Here is a 14677-nt window from a genome sequence, read left to right on the forward strand (position 1 = left end):
AACACTGTTTCTTTGTGAATTCAGTTAGTTCCTAGTAGCCTGCTCTTGTAATATGTGTACTTTTAAAGATTTATAAAAATTTGGTGAGCCGAATCTGAGTAACATGGTGAATTCGGTTAGTTCCCAATAGGCCGCAGTAGTAATAAGTGGACTGTTCGGGATATAGAAAAATTTTCACGAATGGAATCAAAATTTCTAGGCGAATTCAGTGAGTTCCCAATGGGACATGCTTGTATGAGTTTGCTTTTCAATATCGAGCAACATTTTAAGGAACGGAATCCAAGTATCATGGTGAATTGAGTAGGTTCAAAATAGGATTCGCATGTAATAAGCTTGTTATTCAAGATAGAGCAACGTTTTAACGAACTGAAACACTGTTTCTTTGTGAATTCAGTTTGTTCCTAGTAGCCTGCTCTTGTAATATGTGTACTTCTAAAGATTTATAAAAATTTGGTGAGCCGAATCTGAGTAACATGGTGAATTCGGTTAGTTCCCAATAGGCCGCAGTAGTAATAAGTGGACTGTTCGGGATATAGAAAAATTTTCACGAATGGAATCAAAATTTCTAGGCGAATTCAAAGAGTTCCCAATGGGACATGCTTGTATGAGTTTGCTTTTCAATATCGAGCATATTTTAAGGAACGTAATCCAAGTATCATGGTGAATTGAATAGGTTCCCAATAGGATTCGCATGTAATAAGCTTGTTATTCAAGATAGAGCAACGTTTTAACGAACTGAAACACTGTTTCTTTGTGAATTCAGTTAGTTCCTAGTAGCCTGCTCTTGTAATATGTGTACTTTTAAAGATTTATAAAAATTTGGTGAGCCGAATCTGAGTAACATGGTGAATTCGGTTAGTTCCCAATAGGCCGCAGTAGTAATAAGTGGACTGTTCGGGATATAGAAAAATTTTCAAGAATGGAATCAAAATTTCTAGGCGAATTCAGTGAGTTCCCAATGGGACATGCTTGTATGAGTTTGCTCTTCAATATCGAGCAAAATTTTAAGGAACGGAATCCAAGTATCATGGTAAATTGAGTAGGTTCCCAATAGGATTCGCATGAAATAAGCTTGTTATTCACGATAGAGCAACGTTTTAACGAACTGAAACACTGTTTCTTTGTGAATTCAGTTAGTTCCTAGTAGCCTGCTCTTGTAATATGTGTACTTTTAAAGATTTATAAAAATTTGGTGAGCCGAATCTGAGTAACATGGTGAATTCGGTTAGTTCCCAATAGGCCGCAGTAGTAATAAGTGGACTGTTCGGGATATAGAAAAATTTTCACGAATGGAATCAAAATTTCTAGGCGAATTCAGTGAGTTCCCAATGGGACATGCTTGTATGAGTTTGCTCTTCACTATCGAGCAACATTTTAAGGAACGGAATCCAAGTAACATGGTGAATTGAGTAGGTTCCCAGTAGGATTCACATGTAATAAGCTTGTTTTTCAAGATAGAGCAACGTTTTAACGAACTGAAACACTGTTTCTTTGTGAATTCAGTTAGTTCCTAGTAGCCTGCTCTTGTAATATGTGTACTTTTAAAGATTTATAAAAATTTGGTGAGCTGAACTGAGTAACATTGTGAATTCGGTTAGTTCGCAATAGGCCGCAGTAGTAATAAGTGGACTGTTCGGGATATAGAAAAATTTTCACGAATGGAATCAAAATTTCTAGGCGAATTCAGTGAGTTCCCAATGGGACATGCTTGTATGAGTTTGCTCTTCAATATCGAGCAACATTTTAAGGAACGGAATCCAAGTATCATGGTGAATTGAGTAGGTTCCCAATAGGATTCGCATGAAATAAGCTTGATATTCAAGATAGAGCAACGTTTTAACGAACTGAAACACTGTTTCTTTGTGAATTCAGTTAGTTCCTAGTAGCCTGCTCTTGTAATATGTGTACTTTTAAAGATTTATAAAAATTTGGGGGGCGAATCTGAGTAACATGGTGAATTCGGTTAGTTCCCAATAGGCCGCAGTAGTTATAAGTGGACTGTTCGCGATATAGAAAAATTTTCACGAATGGAATCAAAATTTCTAGGCGAATTCAGTGAGTTCCCAATGGGACATGCTTGTATGAGTTTGCTTTTCAATATCGAGCAACATTTTAAGGAACGGAATCCAAGTATCATGGTGATTTGAGTAGGTTCAAAATAGCATTCGCATGTAATAAGCTTGTTATTCAAGATAGAGCAACGTTTTAACGAACTGAAACACTGTTTCTTTGTGAATTCAGTTAGTTCCTAGTAGCCTGCTCTTGTAATATGTGTACTTTTAAAGATTTATAAAAATTTGGTGAGCCAAATCTGAGTAACATGGTGAATTCGGTTAGTTCCCAATAGGCCGCAGTAGTTATGAGTGGTCTGTTCGCGATATAGAAAAATTTTCACGAATGGAATCAAAATTTCTAGGCGAATTCAGTGAGTTCCCAATGGGACATGCTTGTATGAGTTTGCTTTTCAATATCGAGCAACATTTTAAGGAACGGAATCCAAGTATCATGGTGAATTGAGTAGGTTCAAAATAGGATTCGCATGTAATAAGCTTGTTATTCAAGATAGAGCAACGTTTTAACGAACGGAAACACTGTTTCTTTGTGAATTCAGTTTGTTCCTAGTAGCCTGCTCTTGTAATATGTGTACTTCTAAAGATTTATAAAAATTTGGTGAGCCGAATCTGAGTAACATGGTGAATTCGGTTAGATCCCAATAGGCCGCAGTAGTAATAAGTGGACTGTTCGGGATATAGAAAAATATTCACGAATGGAATCAAAATTTCTAGGCGAATTCAGTGAGTTCCCAATGGGACATGCTTGTATGAGTTTGCTCTTCACTATCGAGCAACATTTTAAGGAACGGAATACAAGTAACATGGTGAATTGAGTAGGTTCCCAGTAGGATTCGCATGTAATAAGCTTGTTATTCAAGATAGAGCAACGTTTTAACGAACTGAAACACTGTTTCTTTGTGAATTCAGTTAGTTCCTAGTAGCCTGCTCTTATAATATGTGTACTTTTAAAGATTTATAAAAATTTGGTGAGCCGAATCTGAGTAACATGGTGAATTCGGTTAGTTCCCAATAGGCCGCAGTAGTTATAAGTGGACTGTTCGCGATATAGAAAAATTTTCACGAATGGAATCAAAATTTCTAGGCTAATTCAGTGAGTTCCCAATGGGACATGCTTGTATGAGTTTGCTTTTCAATATCGAGCAACATTTTAAGGAACGGAATCCAAGTATCATGGTGAATTGAGTAGGTTCAAAATAGCATTCGCATGTAATAAGCTTGTTATTCAAGATAGAGCAACGTTTTAACGAACTGAAACACTGTTTCTTTGTGAATTCAGTTAGTTCCTAGTAGCCTGATCTTGTAATATGTGTACTTTTAAAGATTTATAAAAATTTGGTGAGCCGAATCTGAGTAACATGGTGAATTCGGTTAGTTCCCAATAGGCCGCAGTAGTAATAAGTGGACTGTTCGGGATATAGAAAAATTTTCACGAATGGAATCAAAATTTCTAGGCGAATTCAAAGAGTTCCCAATGGGACATGCTTGTATGAGTTTGCTTTTCAATATCGAGCATATTTTAAGGTACGTAATCCAAGTATCATGGTGAATTGAATAGGTTCCCAATAGGATTCGCATGTAATAAGCTTGTTATTCAAGATAGAGCAACGTTTTAACGAACTGTAACACTGTTTCTTTGTGAATTCAGTTAGTTCCTAGTAGCCTGCTCTTGTAATATGTGTACTTTTAAAGATTTATAAAAATTTGGTGAGCCGAATCTGAGTAACATGGTGAATTCGGTTAGTTCCCAATAGGCCGCAGTAGTAATAAGTGGACTGTTCGGGATATAGAAAAATTTTCACGAATGGAATCAAAATTTCTAGGCGAATTCAGTGAGTTCCCAATGGGACATGCTTGTATGAGTTTGCTTTTCATTATCGAGCAACATTGTAAGGAACGGAATCCAAGTATCATGGTGAATTGAGTAGGTTCCCAATAGGATTTGCATGTAATAAGCTTGTTATTCAAGATAGAGCAACGTTTTAACGAACTGAAACACTGTTTCTTTGTGAATTCAGTTAGTTCCTAGTAGCCTGCTCTTGTAATATGTGTACTTTTAAAGATTTATAAAAATTTGCTGAGCCGAATCTGAGTAACATGGTGAATTCGGTTAGTTCCCAATAGGCCGCAGTAGTAATAAGTGGACTGTTCGGGATATAGAAAAATTTTCAAGAATGGAATCAAAATTTCTAGGCGAATTCAGTGAGTTCCCAATGGGACATGCTTGTATGAGTTTGCTCTTCAATATCGAGCAAAATTTTATGGAACGGAATCCAAGTATCATGGTGAATTGAGTAGGTTCCCAATAGGATTCGCATGAAATAAGCTTGTTATTCACGATAGAGCAACGTTTTAACGAACTGAAACACTGTTTCTTTGTGAATTCAGTTAGTTCCTAGTAGCCTGCTCTTGTAATATGTGTACTTTTAAAGATTTATAAAAATTTGGTGAGCCGAAACTGAGTAACATGGTGAATTCGGTTAGTTCCCAATAGGCCGCAGTAGTAATAAGTGGACTGTTCGGGATATAGAAAAATTTTCACGAATGGAATCAAAATTTCTAGGCGAATTCAGTGAGTTCCCAATGGGACATTTTTGTATGAGTTTGCTTTTCAATATCGAGCAACATTTTAAGGAACGGAATCCAAGTATCATGGTGAATTGAGTAGGTTCAAAATAGCATTCGCATGTAATAAGCTTGTTATTCAAGATAGAGCAACGTTTTAACGAACTGAAACACTGTTTCTTTGTGAATTCACTTAGTTCCTAGTAGCCTGATCTTGTAATATGTGTACTTTTAAAGATTTATAAAAATTTGGTGAGCCGAATCTGAGTAACATGGTGAATTCGGTTAGTTCCCAATAGGCCGCAGTAGTAATAAGTGGACTGTTCGGGATATAGAAAAATTTTCACGAATGGAATCAAAATTTCTAGGCGAATTCAAAGAGTTCCCAATGGGACATGCTTGTATGAGTTTGCTTTTCAATATCGAGCATATTTTAAGGAACGTAATCCAAGTATCATGGTGAATTGAATAGGTTCCCAATAGGATTCGCATGTAATAAGCTTGTTATTCAAGACAGAGCAACGTTTTAACGAACTGAAACACTGTTTCTTTGTGAATTCAGTTAGTTCCTAGTAGCCTGCTCTTGTAATATGTGTACTTTTAAAGATTTATAAAAATTTGGTGAGCCGAATCTGAGTAACATGGTGAATTCGGTTAGTTCCCAATAGGCCGCAGTAGTAATAAGTGGACTGTTCGGGATATAGAAAAATTTTCACGAATGGAATCAAAATTTCTAGGCGAATTCAGTGAGTTCCCAATGGGACATGCTTGTATGAGTTTGCTTTTCATTATCGAGCAACATTGTAAGGAACGGAATCCAAGTATCATGGTGAATTGAGTAGGTTCCCAATAGGATTTGCATGTAATAAGCTTGTTATTCAAGATAGAGCAACGTTTTAACGAACTGAAACACTGTTTCTTTGTGAATTCAGTTAGTTCCTAGTAGCCTGCTCTTGTAATATGTGTACTTTTAAAGATTTATAAAAATTTGCTGAGCCGAATCTGAGTAACATGGTGAATTCGGTTAGTTCCCAATAGGCCGCAGTAGTAATAAGTGGACTGTTCGGGATATAGAAAAATTTTCAAGAATGGAATCAAAATTTCTAGGCGAATTCAGTGAGTTCCCAATGGGACATGCTTGTATGAGTTTGCTCTTCAATATCGAGCAAAATTTTAAGGAACGGAATCCAAGTATCATGGTGAATTGAGTAGGTTCCCAATAGGGTTCGCATGAAATAAGCTTGTTATTCACGATAGAGCAACGTTTTAACGAACTGAAACACTGTTTCTTTGTGAATTCAGTTAGTTCCTAGTAGCCTGCTCTTGTAATATGTGTACTTTTAAAGATTTATAAAAATTTGGTGAGCCGAATCTGAGTAACATGGTGAATTCGGTTAGTTCCCAATAGGCCGCAGTAGTAATAAGTGGACTGTTCGGGATATAGAAAAATTTTCACGAATGGAATCAAAATTTCTAGGCGAATTCAGTGAGTTCCCAATGGGACATGCTTGTATGAGTTTGCTCTTCACTATCGAGCAACATTTTAAGGAACGGAATCCAAGTAACATGGTGAATTGAGTAGGTTCCCAGTAGGATTCACATGTAATAAGCTTGTTTTTCAAGATAGAGCAACGTTTTAACGAACTGAAACACTGTTTCTTTGTGAATTCAGTTAGTTCCTAGTAGCCTGCTCTTGTAATATGTGTACTTTTAAAGATTTATAAAAATTTGGTGAGCTGAACTGAGTAACATTGTGAATTCGGTTAGTTCGCAATAGGCCGCAGTAGTAATAAGTGGACTGTTCGGGATATAGAAAAATTTTCACGAATGGAATCAAAATTTCTAGGCGAATTCAGTGAGTTCCCAATGGGACATGCTTGTATGAGTTTGCTCTTCAATATCGAGCAACATTTTAAGGAACGGAATCCAAGTATCATGGTGAATTGAGTAGGTTCCCAATAGGATTCGCATGAAATAAGCTTGATATTCAAGATAGAGCAACGTTTTAACGAACTGAAACACTGTTTCTTTGTGAATTCAGTTAGTTCCTAGTAGCCTGCTCTTGTAATATGTGTACTTTTAAAGATTTATAAAAATTTGGTGAGCCGAAACTGAGTAACATGGTGAATTCGGTTAGTTCCCAATAGGCCGCAGTAGTTATAAGTGGACTGTTCGCGATATAGAAAAATTTTCACGAATGGAATCAAAATTTCTAGGCGAATTCAGTGAGTTCCCAATGGGACATGCTTGTATGAGTTTGCTTTTCAATATCGAGCAACATTTTAAGGAACGGAATCCAAGTATCATGGTGAATTGAGTAGGTTCAAAATAGCATTCGCATGTAATAAGCTTGTTATTCAAGATAGAGCAACGTTTTAACGAACTGAAACACTGTTTCTTTGTGAATTCAGTTAGTTCCTAGTAGCCTGCTCTTGTAATATGTGTACTTTTAAAGATTTATAAAAATTTGGTGAGCCAAATCTGAGTAACATGGTGAATTCGGTTAGTTCCCAATAGGCCGCAGTAGTTATGAGTGGTCTGTTCGCGATATAGAAAAATTTTCACGAATGGAATCAAAATTTCTAGGCGAATTCAGTGAGTTCCCAATGGGACATGCTTGTATGAGTTTGCTTTTCAATATCGAGCAACATTTTAAGGAACGGAATCCAAGTATCATGGTGAATTGAGTAGGTTCAAAATAGGATTCGCATGTAATAAGCTTGTTATTCAAGATAGAGCAACGTTTTAACGAACTGAAACACTGTTTCTTTGTGAATTCAGTTTGTTCCTAGTAGCCTGCTCTTGTAATATGTGTACTTCTAAAGATTTATAAAAATTTGGTGAGCCGAATCTGAGTAACATGGTGAATTCGGTTAGTTCCCAATAGGCCGCAGTAGTAATAAGTGGACTGTTCGGGATATAGAAAAATATTCACGAATGGAATCAAAATTTCTAGGCGAATTCAGTGAGTTCCCAATGGGACATGCTTGTATGAGTTTGCTCTTCACTATCGAGCAACATTTTAAGGAACGGAATCCAAGTAACATGGTGAATTGAGTAGGTTCCCAGTAGGATTCGCATGTAATAAGCTTGTTATTCAAGATAGAGCAACGTTTAAACGAACTGAAACACTGTTTCTTTGTGAATTCAGTTAGTTCCTAGTAGCCTGCTCTTATAATATGTGTACTTTTAAAGATTTATAAAAATTTGGTGAGCCGAATCTGAGTAACATGGTGAATTCGGTTAGTTCCCAATAGGCCGCAGTAGTTATAAGTGGACTGTTCGCGATATAGAAAAATTTTCACGAATGGATTCAAAATTTCTAGGCCAATTCAGTGAGTTCCCAATGGGACATGCTTCTATGAGTTTGCTTTTCAACATCGAGCAACATTTTAAGGAACGGAATCCAAATAACATGGTGAATTGAGTAGGTTCCCAATAGGATTCGCAAGTAATAAGCTTGTTATTCAAGATAGAGCAACGTTTTAACGAACTGAAACACTGTTTCTTTGTGAATTCAGTTAGTTCCTAGTAGCCTGCTCTTGTAATATGTGTACTTTTAAAGATTTATAAAAATTTGGGGGGTGAATCTGAGTAACATGGTGAATTCTGTTAGTTCCCAATAGGCCGCAGTAGTTATAAGTGGACTGTTCGCGATATAGAAAAATTTTCACGAATGGAATCAAAATTTCTAGGCGAATTCAGTGAGTTCCCAATGGGACATGCTTGTATGAGTTTGCTCTTCACTATCGAGCAACATTTTAAGGAACGGAATCCAAGTAACATGGTGAATTGAGTAGGTTCCCAGTAGGATTCACATGTAATAAGCTTGTTATTCAAGATACAGCAACGTTTTAACGAACTGAAACACTGTTTCTTTGTGAATTCAGTTAGTTCCTAGTAGCCTGCTCTTGTAATATGTGTACTTTTAAAGATTTATAAAAATTTGGGGGGCGAATCTGAGTAACATGGTGAATTCGGTTAGTTCCCAATAGGCCGCAGTAGTTATAAGTGGACTGTTCGCGATATAGAAAAATTTTCACGAATGGAATCAAAATTTCTAGGCGAATTCAGTGAGTTCCCAATGGGACATGCTTGTATGAGTTTGCTTTTCAATATCGAGCAACATTTTAAGGAACGGAATCCAAGTATCATGGTGAATTGAGTAGGTTCAAAATAGCATTCGCATGTAATAAGCTTGTTATTCAAGATAGAGCAACGTTTTAACGAACTGAAACACTGTTTCTTTGTGAATTCAGTTAGTTCCTAGTAGCCTGCTCTTGTAATATGTGTACTTTTAAAGATTTATAAAAATTTGGTGAGCCAAATCTGAGTAACATGGTGAATTCGGTTAGTTCCCAATAGGCCGCAGTAGTTATAAGTGGTCTGTTCGCGATATAGAAAAATTTTCACGAATGGAATCAAAATTTCTAGGCGAATTCAGTGAGTTCCCAATGGGACATGCTTGTATGAGTTTGCTTTTCAATATCGAGCAACATTTTAAGGAACGGAATCCAAGTATCATGGTGAATTGAGTAGGTTCAAAATAGGATTCGCATGTAATAAGCTTGTTATTCAAGATAGAGCAACGTTTTAACGAACTGAAACACTGTTTCTTTGTGAATTCAGTTTGTTCCTAGTAGCCTGCTCTTGTAATATGTGTACTTCTAAAGATTTATAAAAATTTGGTGAGCCGAATCTGAGTAACATGGTGAATTCGGTTAGTTCCCAATAGGCCGCAGTAGTAATAAGTGGACTGTTCGGGATATAGAAAAATTTTCACGAATGGAATCAAAATTTCTAGGCGAATTCAGTGAGTTCCCAATGGGACATGCTTGTATGAGTTTGCTCTTCACTATCGAGCAACATTTTAAGGAACGGAATCCAAGTAACATGGTGAATTGAGTAGGTTCCCAGTAGGATTCGCATGTAATAAGCTTGTTATTCAAGATAGAGCAACGTTTTAACGAACTGAAACACTGTTTCTTTGTGAATTCAGTTTGTTCCTAGTAGCCTGCTCTTGTAATATGTGTACTTCTAAAGATTTATAAAAATTTGGTGAGCCAAATCTGAGTAACATGGTGAATTCGGTTAGTTCCCAATAGGCCGCAGTAGTAATAAGTGGACTGTTCGGGATATAGAAAAATTTTCACGAATGGAATCAAAATTTCTAGGCGAATTCAGTGAGTTCCCAATGGGACATGCTTGTATGAGTTTGCTCTTCACTATCGAGCAACATTTTAAGGAACGGAATCCAAGTAACATGGTGAATTGAGTAGGTTCCCAGTAGGATTCGCATGTAATAAGCTTGTTATTCAAGATAGAGCAACGTTTTAACGAACTGAAACACTGTTTCTTTGTGAATTCAGTTAGTTCCTAGTAGCCTGCTCTTATAATATGTGTACTTTTAAAGATTTATAAAAATTTGGTGAGCCGAATCTGAGTAACATGGTGAATTCGGTTAGTTCCCAATAGGCCGCAGTAGTTATAAGTGGACTGTTCGCGATATAGAAAAATTTTCACGAATGGAATCAAAATTTCTAGGCGAATTCAGTGAGTTCCCAATGGGACATGCTTGTATGAGTTTGCTTTTCAATATCGAGCAACATTTTAAGGAACGGAATCCAAGTATCATGGTGAATTGAGTAGGTTCAAAATAGCATTCGCATGTAATAAGCTTGTTATTCAAGATAGAGCAACGTTTTAACGAACTGAAACACTGTTTCTTTGTGAATTCACTTAGTTCCTAGTAGCCTGATCTTGTAATATGTGTACTTTTAAAGATTTATAAAAATTTGGTGAGCCGAATCTGAGTAACATGGTGAATTCGGTTAGTTCCCAATAGGCCGCAGTAGTAATAAGTGGACTGTTCGGGATATAGAAAAATTTTCACGAATGGAATCAAAATTTCTAGGCGAATTCAAAGAGTTCCCAATGGGACATGCTTGTATGAGTTTGCTTTTCAATATCGAGCAACATTTTAAGGAACGGAATCCAAGTATCATGGTGAATTGAATAGGTTCCCAATAGGATTCGCATGTAATAAGCTTGTTATTCAAGATAGAGCAACGTTTTAACGAACTGAAACACTGTTTCTTTGTGAATTCAGTTAGTGCCTAGTAGCCTGCTCTTGTAATATGTGTACTTTTAAAGATTTATAAAAATTTGGTGAGCCGAATCTGAGTAACATGGTGAATTCGGTTAGTTCCCAATAGGCCGCAGTAGTAATAAGTGGACTGTTCGGGATATAGAAAAATTTTCACGAATGGAATCAAAATTTCTAGGCGAATTCAGTGAGTTCCCAATGGGACATGCTTGTATGTGTTTGCTTTTCATTATCGAGCAACATTTTAAGGAACGGAATCCAAGTATCATGGTGAATTGAGTAGGTTCCCAATAGGATTCGCATGTAATAAGCTTGTTATTCAAGATAGAGCAACGTTTTAACGAACTGAAACACTGTTTCTTTGTGAATTCAGTTAGTTCCTAGTAGCCTGCTCTTGTAATATGTGTACTTTTAAAGATTTATAAAAATTTGGTGAGCCGAATCTGAGTAACATGGTGAATTCGGTTAGTTCCCAATAGGCCGCAGTAGTAATAAGTGGACTGTACGGGATATAGAAAAATTTTCACGAATGGAATCAAAATTTCTAGGCGAATTCAGTGAGTTCCCAATGGGACATGCTTGTATGAGTTTGCTCTTCAATATCGAGCAACATTTTAAGGAACGGAATCCAAGTATCATGGTGAATTGAGTAGGTTCCCAATAGGATTCGCATGTAATAAGCTTGTTATTCACGATAGAGCAACGTTTTAACGAACTGAAACACTGTTTCTTTGTGAATTCAGTTAGTTCCTAGTAGCCTGCTCTTGTAATATGTGTACTTTTAAAGATTTATAAAAATTTGGTGAGCCGAATCTGAGTAACATGGTGAATTCGGTTAGTTCCCAATAGGCCGCAGTAGTAATAAGTGGACTGTTCGGGATATAGAAAAATTTTCACGAATGGAATCAAAATTTCTAGGCGAATTCAGTGAGTTCCCAATGGGACATGCTTGTATGAGTTTGCTCTTCACTATCGAGCAACATTTTAAGGAACGGAATCCAAGTAACATGGTGAATTGAGTAGGTTCCCAGTAGGATTCACATGTAATAAGCTTGTTATTCAAGATACAGCAACGTTTTAACGAACTGAAACACTGTTTCTTTGTGAATTCAGTTAGTTACTAGTAGCCTGCTCTTGTAATATGTGTACTTTTAAAGATTTATAAAAATTTGGTGAGCCGAACTGAGTAACATTGTGAATTCGGTTAGTTCGCAATAGGCCGCAGTAGTAATAAGTGGACTGTTCGGGATATAGAAAAATTTTCACGAATGGAATCAAAATTTCTAGGCGAATTCAGTGAGTTCCCAATGGGACATGCTTCTATGAGTTTGCTTTTCAACATCGAGCAACATTTTAAGGAACGGAATCCAAATAACATGGTGAATTGAGTAGGTTCCCAATAGGATTCGCAAGTAATAAGCTTGTTATTCAAGATAGAGCAACGTTTTAATGAACTGAAACACTGTTTCTTTGTGAATTCAGTTAGTTCCTAGTAGCCTGCTCTTGTAATATGTGTACTTTTAAAGATTTATAAAAATTTGGTGAGCCAAATCTGAGTAACGTGGTGAATTCGGTTAGTTCCCAATAGGCCGCAGTAGTTATAAGTGGTCTGTTCGCGATATAGAAAAATTTTCACGAATGGAATCAAAATTTCTAGGCGAATTCAGTGAGTTCCCAATGGGACATGCTTGTATGAGTTTGCTTTTCAATATCGAGCAACATTTTAAGGAACGGAATCCAAGTATCATGGTGAATTGAGTAGGTTCAAAATAGGATTCGCATGTAATAAGCTTGTTATTCAAGATAGAGCAACGTTTTAACGAACTGAAACACTGTTTCTTTGTGAATTCAGTTTGTTCCTAGTAGCCTGCTCTTGTAATATGTGTACTTCTAAAGATTTATAAAAATTTGGTGAGCCGAATCTGAGTAACATGGTGAATTCGGTTAGTTCCCAATAGGCCGCAGTAGTAATAAGTGGACTGTTCGGGATATAGAAAAATTTTCACGAATGGAATCAAAATTTCTAGGCGAATTCAAAGAGTTCCCAATGGGACATGCTTGTATGAGTTTGCTCTTCACTATCGAGCAACATTTTAAGGAACGGAATCCAAGTAACATGGTGAATTGAGTAGGTTCCCAGTAGGATTCGCATGTAATAAGCTTGTTATTCAAGATAGAGCAACGTTTTAACGAACTGAAACACTGTTTCTTTGTGAATTCAGTTAGTTCCTAGTAGCCTGCTCTTGTAATATGTGTACTTTTAAAGATTTATAAAAATTTGGTGAGCCGAATCTGAGTAACATGGTGAATTCGGTTAGTTCCCAATAGGCCGCAGTAGTAATAAGTGGACTGTTCGGGATATAGAAAAATTTTCACGAATGGAATCAAAATTTCTAGGCGAATTCAGTGAGTTCCCAATGGGACATGCTTGTATGAGTTTGCTATTCAATATCGAGCAACATTTTAAGGAACGGAATCCAAATAACATGGTGAATTGAGTAGGTTCCCAATAGGATTCGCATGTAATAAGCTTGTTATTCAAGATAGAGCAACGTTTTAACGAACTGAAACACTGTTTCTTTGTGAATTCAGTTTGTTCCTAGTAGCCTGCTCTTGTAATATGTGTACTTTTAAAGATTTATAAAAATTTGGTGAGCCGAATCTGAGTAACATGGTGAATTCGGTTAGTTCCCAATAGGCCGCAGTAGTTATAAGTGGACTGTTCGCCATATAGAAAAATTTTCACGAATGGAATCAAAATTTCTAGGCGAATTCAGTGAGTTCCCAATGGGACATGCTTGTATGAGTTTGCTTTTCAATATCGAGCAACATTTTAAGGAACGGAATCCAAGTATCATGGTGAATTGAGTAGGTTCAAAATAGCATTCGCATGTAATAAGCTTGTTATTCAAAATAGAGCAACGTTTTAACGAACTGAAACACTGTTTCTTTGTGAATTCAGTTTGTTCCTAGTAGCCTGCTCTTGTAATATGTGTACTTCTAAAGATTTATAAAAATTTGGTGAGCCGAATCTGAGTAACATGGTGAATTCGGTTAGTTCCCAATAGGCCGCAGTAGTAATAAGTGGACTGTTCGGGATATAGAAAAATTTTCACGAATGGAATCAAAATTTCTAGGCGAATTCAGTGAGTTCCCAATGGGACATGCTTGTATGAGTTTGCTCTTCACTATCGAGCAACATTTTAAGGAACGGAATCCAAGTAACATGGTGAATTGAGTAGGTTCCCAGTAGTATTCGCATGTAATAAGCTTGTTATTCAAGATAGAGCAACGTTTTAACGAACTGAAACACTGTTTCTTTGTGAATTCAGTTAGTTCCTAGTAGCCTGCTCTTATAATATGTGTACTTTTAAAGATTTATAAAAATTTGGTGAGCCGAATCTGAGTAACATGGTGAATTCGGTTAGTTCCCAATAGGCCGCAGTAGTTATAAGTGGACTGTTCGCGATATAGAAAAATTTTCACGAATGGAATCAAAATTTCTAGGCGAATTCAGTGAGTTCCCAATGGGACATGCTTGTATGAGTTTGCTTTTCAATATCGAGCAACATTTTAAGGAACGGAATCCAAGTATCATGGTGAATTGAGTAGGTTCAAAATAGCATTCGCATGTAATAAGCTTGTTATTCAAGATAGAGCAACGTTTTAACGAACTGAAACACTGTTTCTTTGTGAATTCAGTTAGTTCCTAGTAGCCTGCTCTTGTAATATGTGTACTTTTAAAGATTTATAAAAATTTGGGGGGCGAATCTGAGTAACATGGTGAATTCGGTTAGTTCCCAATAGGCCGCAGTAGTTATAAGTGGACTGTTCGCGATATAGAAAAATTTTCACGAATGGAATCAAAATTTCTAGGCGAATTCAGTGAGTTCCCAATGGGACATGCTTGTATGAGTTTGCTTTTCAATATCGA

Source organism: Rattus norvegicus, chromosome 11, assembly GCF_036323735.1.
Source record: "Rattus norvegicus strain BN/NHsdMcwi chromosome 11, GRCr8, whole genome shotgun sequence".
NCBI lineage: Eukaryota > Metazoa > Chordata > Mammalia > Rodentia > Muridae > Rattus > Rattus norvegicus.